Source organism: Nelumbo nucifera, chromosome 1 (assembly GCF_055504915.1).
Source record: "Nelumbo nucifera cultivar China Antique chromosome 1, China Antique-T2T, whole genome shotgun sequence".
Lineage (NCBI taxonomy): Eukaryota > Viridiplantae > Streptophyta > Magnoliopsida > Proteales > Nelumbonaceae > Nelumbo > Nelumbo nucifera.
Genome location: NC_142649.1, coordinates 196,534,327 through 196,540,328, shown reverse-complemented (window position 1 = coordinate 196,540,328; position 6,002 = coordinate 196,534,327).

Here is a 6,002-nt window from a genome sequence, read left to right as displayed (position 1 = left end):
ATGGGGGAATAAAATATTATAATGTTGGTAAATGAAATTATTAATTAATTTATATTAGAAAATAAAACATAAAATAGTGTAATATTATTAGTAAACTATTTAATAAAAATAGATATTTAAAATGATTTTCAAAAAATCTCCATAATTACATAGATGTAATAAAATTTTTCATAAAACTACATTTTTCGTAAAATAACATTTTGGGAATTAAAAGATATAATAATTCACTTTTGGAAAAATTTTGAAAGTTTATTTAAAATGTATTAAATAATTATTGAAAATTATTGGAATATTTTGGAAATTTTAGGAAAATTTATTACATTTGATAGACTATGGAAAACTATTGAAAAATTATGTATCTTTTGTTGTAAATTATTGAAAGTTATTAAAGATAAATGAGTATGGGTAAGGGAAAACTATAATTTAAACTAATAATTACACAAATTATTAATATAAATTAGTATAATATTGGAAAAAGGAATGTATTGATTAATTTATATTAGAAAATATAAGATAAATTGGTGTAATTTTGTAAGTAAACCATTTAGAAAATTAAATTATTTAATAACAATTTAAAAATAAATTTGAAAATTTTGAAAATTACACAAATGTAATAACTTTTACAAAAATTCCATAAAATTACATTTTTGAAAATTAAAAACAATTTAGTGTATTTTTAGAAATTTACCCTGTGGTTGATACTCAATATATCCTTTTGGCTAGTTTTGTCATCAAATTGAATATTGGGTTAACAGAAGTGGATGTCTTGCCTTGAACCCGCCCAACACTAGGGATGAGGCAGGGAAGTTCAAGGATTCTCCATCCTTCATGAGGAGTGGGTGCCTTGCCTTGAACTCACCCAACAATGAGGACAAGGCAAGGAAATTTGAGGATTCTCCATCCTTGATGAGGAGTGGGTGCCTTGCCCTGAACTCACCCGACATTGAGGACGATGTGGGGAAATTTGAGGATTCCCATCCCTAACGGGGAGTGGGTACCTTGCCTCGAACCTGCCTAACACTAGAGATAGGGCAAGGATATGGATGGGGTGCCCCACCCTAAACCCGCCTCGTAGCCATTTCCTTTATAATTGCTAATTATTAGTGAAATTAATAAAATGGTAGCTTTTGTAATTATTTGTATTTATTTAAAGTTAATCAGAATTTTATTTACAAATAATGAAAATAATTGTCAACATTAAATGAAAATTACAATTATTAAAATTTTAAATATTAACAATAAATTTGAATCTTTTTAGTTAATTAACAATAAATTTTGATTATTAATTTATCAATTAATTAATAGTAAATAAAATTATTCAATCTTTCAAATTTTCCCTTACATCGCATGAGTCCCTACTAGTATGTTATATGGGCTTTCTAATTAGGTTAAGCCCAATGGAATAATGTCAATCGCATTAAAAATTGGAAATGGTTTGGTTTGGTCTTTTATGTACCAAAATGATTTGATATGGTCTTATTTTGAATCAAAACGATTTGATCTAGTTTGTATAATTTTGGTCATAGATTTTCTCCAATCCACACCGGATTGGACCATGAACACCCCTTTGAGCTATGAAACACACACTGTTATTTTTTTGGAAAATTTGTTAAACTACCCTTATGGTTTAACTAATTGACTAAGTATACCCCTTACTGTTTGATTATTGTCTAACATTACCCCCTACTGTTTTTTGACAATTCACTAGCTCTATCCTTACCTTTTTCATCCATAAATATTTGGGCAAAACCTGTGCACACACGTGACACCACGTGACCTTTGATTTTTTTAAAACCCAAAGTTACCCTTGTCCCCTTCCTCTTGACCGGCCACCCCCCTCTCTCTCTCTTTCTCTCTTCCCTCTATCTTCCTCCGTCCGTCTCCGTCAGCACTAGATAAGCAAGAATTCTTAGGCAGCCAAATCAGTGGCTCTTCAGCAACAATTACTTCTTTCAAGGGGTCTTTGACACCCATTACCTCTCAACGATTCTCCAACATGGTTAGAAGCCTCTCAACGATTCCACTACAACCACCAACTACTTAGATTTTTTTTTTCATTCACCCATTACCTATTGCTTTATTTTTTCTTTGAATTTCATAATAGAGAGGCTTCCAGAGATAAGTGGTTCTCTGGAAGCAATACTCTTTGGTCCAGAGATAAGTGGACCGACCATGACGAGGGAGAAGGAGAGAGAGAGCACCGCTACGAGGTATTCCCCTGTTCTACCCAACTACCATCACCGTTAAGAGGAGAGCTCCACCACTACAACTCCCCTGTTCTCATTGACAAAGAGGGGAGTTGCAGCTTTTGAACCTTACCCGAGTCCTCAACCTTGTAGAACTACAATATATCGAGCTTTTTTGCTCCTCCTCTATTAAGATGTTAGAAAGAATTGTGCAACTGGTAATAGCTGGTGACAGCTGGCAATAATTGAGTTTATTAATTGTTTGTTATAGTAGGTAGATGTCTTCACTATAAATATTTAACCGAATGAAACAAACAAAACACTTTTGAGCTTCTCTACAACTTTAGATGGTATCAGAGCATGAAACCAGGTGAAGCAAAGAGATCTTTTTCCGGTTCTGTTCTCCCTGCTTGAATTCGCTTTCTGCGAAGAGATATTTTTCTAGTTTTGTTCTCCTTGCTTGAATTCGTTTTCCCAACAAAGAGATTTGTTCTGGTTTTGTTCTCCCTTCTTGGATTTGTTTTCTCTTCTCCATGGCTAGATTAAGCAACGACAGCACGAGCTTTGTGAACGTAACATCATTGATCCCGCATCACCTTACTACTTGCATCCATCAGATAACCCCAGTGTTGTGCTTGTTTCTTGTCCACTTAATGGGAACAACTACGCAACATGGAAAAGAGCAATGAGAAATGCTCTCTGTGCGAAAAAAAAGTTTGGCTTCGTGGATGGCTCAATCCAGAAACCCAGGAGATCTACCAATGAAGAACATGCATGGATCAAGTGTAATTCAATGGTAGTATCATGGATTTTTAACTCTCTTGCAAGAATTCTACATGAAAGTGTAGCATATGTGGATTTTGCCCGTGATATATGGCTAAATCTTGTAGAAAGATTTTTCATTGGGACATTCTCCATGAATCTTTCAACTTAAACGAGAATTAGCTATTCTTCAGCAAGAAAACCTGTCCATGGCTGTCTATTACACCAAGCTTAAAGGAATCTGGGATGAACTAGCGTTCTACTCTGTAATTCCGAATTGCACCTATGGAGCATGCACCTATGGGGCAGCAAGAAAGCTTGCTGGTGAAAGGGAGTGTGAACGTGTTTACCAGTTTCTGCTGGGGTTGAATGAAGTCTTCAATGCAGTCCGCTCTAGCATCCTAGCAATGGAACATTTGCCATCGGTCAACAAAGTGTATTCCCTTGTGAGCCAAGAAGAGCGTCATCAAAATCTTGTTGCTCATCCTACCTAGAATCTTGATGCCGCCGCAATGCATGTTGTTGGACAAAATTCGTCCTCAGTCTCCAAGAACTCTCGACCAAAGCTGTGATGTGACCATTGCAAGCGCAATAGCCACACCAAAGATCGGTGTTATGAACTCCTAGGTTACCCACCTAATTGGGAAGTGAGGGGGCGATTTGCTCCAAAATATGGCAATTCTAGTTGTTAAAAGAACTATCAAAAACCATGAGCCAACTCCAACACCTCCCAAAATGACGATGCACCAACCTACACACCAGTTTTAGCTCTTAATATGGATCAGTACAATCAATTGATTGAATTACTCAATCTTGATAAGAAATCGGTCTTGTCTTCGGCTAACTTTGCTGGTAAGCTATCTTCTCTGTTTAATCCTCACATTGATACTTGGATTATAGACAATGGTGCATCTGACCATATGATGCCCACTAGCTATTCATTGGATGGGTTCTCCACAGATACCACTACAATAAAAACTGTCCAACTCCCTAATGGTGCTTCATTGCCAGTGCAACAACAAGGCATAGTGATCTTGGGGCATGATCTCTCCTTACATGGTGTCTTACAATTGCTATCAGTTAGTAAACTGACTACAGACATGTTGTTGCACTGGCTATCAGTTAGTAAACTGACTACAGACTTGAATTGTGCCATTATGTTTTTCCCTACCTTCTATGTAATGCAAGACCTACACTTGAAGAAACTGATTGGAGTGGGAAAGATGCGAAATGGATTGTATCACTTCATCAACCCCTCCTCCTCTTCTACTGCCTTACATACTGCTATCAACAAAGATCCAGAAATCTGGCATCAAAGACTTGGACACGCAGTTCTGATAAGCTAGAGCTAATACATAGTTTGGATGTTCATTTAGATCCTTCTTTCTATTGTGATTCATGTAATCGAGCTAAACTCACTAGACTGCCTTTCCCTTTTAGCACTACCAAGACAACTGCCCCTTTTTCATTAATTCATTGTGACATATGGGGTCCATATCGAACACGAACATGTTCAAGTGCAAGGTATTTTTTAACAATAGTGGATGATTTTACACAGGCAACATGGGTATTTTTGATGAAATTCAAATCAGAAGCATCACAATTTCTTATCATGTTCAGCAATATGGTGTGCACTCAATTCAGTGCACAGGTTAAGATCATCCGATCTGACAACGGAAAAGAGTTCTCCTCTCAGCCCATGCAGCAATATTATCATCTACATGGGATTGAACACCAAACTTCCTGCGTTGGCATGCCACAACAAAATGGTGTGGTTGAGTGCAAACATAGGCATCTGCTCGAGATGGCACGAGCACTTCATTTTCAAGCTGGTTTACCTAAGACTCCTTATGAGTTACTCTTTGGCAAGACTCCGAACTATGAATACCTTTGAGTATTGGGATGTTTGTGCTATGCCCGTTGCCATTCTGGTGACAAATTTACTTCCAGAGCAATTAAATGTGTTTTTATGGGATGTCCACATGGGCAAAAAGGATACAAACTGTTCAGTCTTGATTTCGGAGAGTACCTCATTTCTAGGGATGTGGTCTTTTATGAATCTCAATTTCCTTTTCTTCATGATTCAAAATCTAATGAAAGCATCTCTGGGCCCGTGATTCCTTTGCCTGCTTTTGATGATTTGGGTTCAGAATTGATTCCTTTGCCTGCGCCCACTGAGCACATGGACGCCTCAACTTCTCTCATGGACACCAATCCAGAGCCTATTGCCTCTCATGATAGCATCAAGTTGCATGCTTATGTGCCCATTGAACCCACTAATTTGACTGAACCTACCACTACATGTCCAATAGAACCTCTCACACGTCCCCATAATTTTGTTAAGCCTCCATCGCGCTTACTTGACTACATTTGTCCTACTTTAAAACCCACTAAGTCCAGCACCAATCATCCCATATTACACTTCATTTCATCCAAACCTTTTCAATCATCCTATATTGCCTCCATTACTGCACAACAAGAACCCACATCCTATGTTGAGGCCATCTCCAGTCCTTATTGGTGTCATGCCATGAAATCTGAACTAGAAGTTCTTGACCGAAACCAGACTTGGGAACTCACAGACCTACCAGCTAGAAAAAACCCCAATAGGGTCTAAGTGGGTTTACAAATTGAAGTACAAATCTGATGGGACGATTGATAGGTACAAGAATCGTTTAGTCGCCAAAGGTTACACACAGACTGGGGGCATAGATTACAATGAAACTTTTGCCCCCATTGCTAAATTGACTACAGTGCGGTGTTTACTTGCTCTAGCCTCAGTACGCAAATGACATCTTCATCAAATGGGTGTTGACAACGCCTTTCTCCATGGTACGCTGCATGAAGAGTGTACATGATTCCTCCTCAAGGTTTACTTCAGCCTAATGACACTCGGGTTTGTCGCCTGAAAAAGTTCATTTATGGACTCAAACAAGCATTCCACAACTAGTTTGAGCACCTTGCCACAACACTTAAACACTATGGTCTTACTCAGTCCTTGGCTGATCATACCTTATTCACATCTTCCCCGTCAGGTAGCTTTCTAGCAGTCTT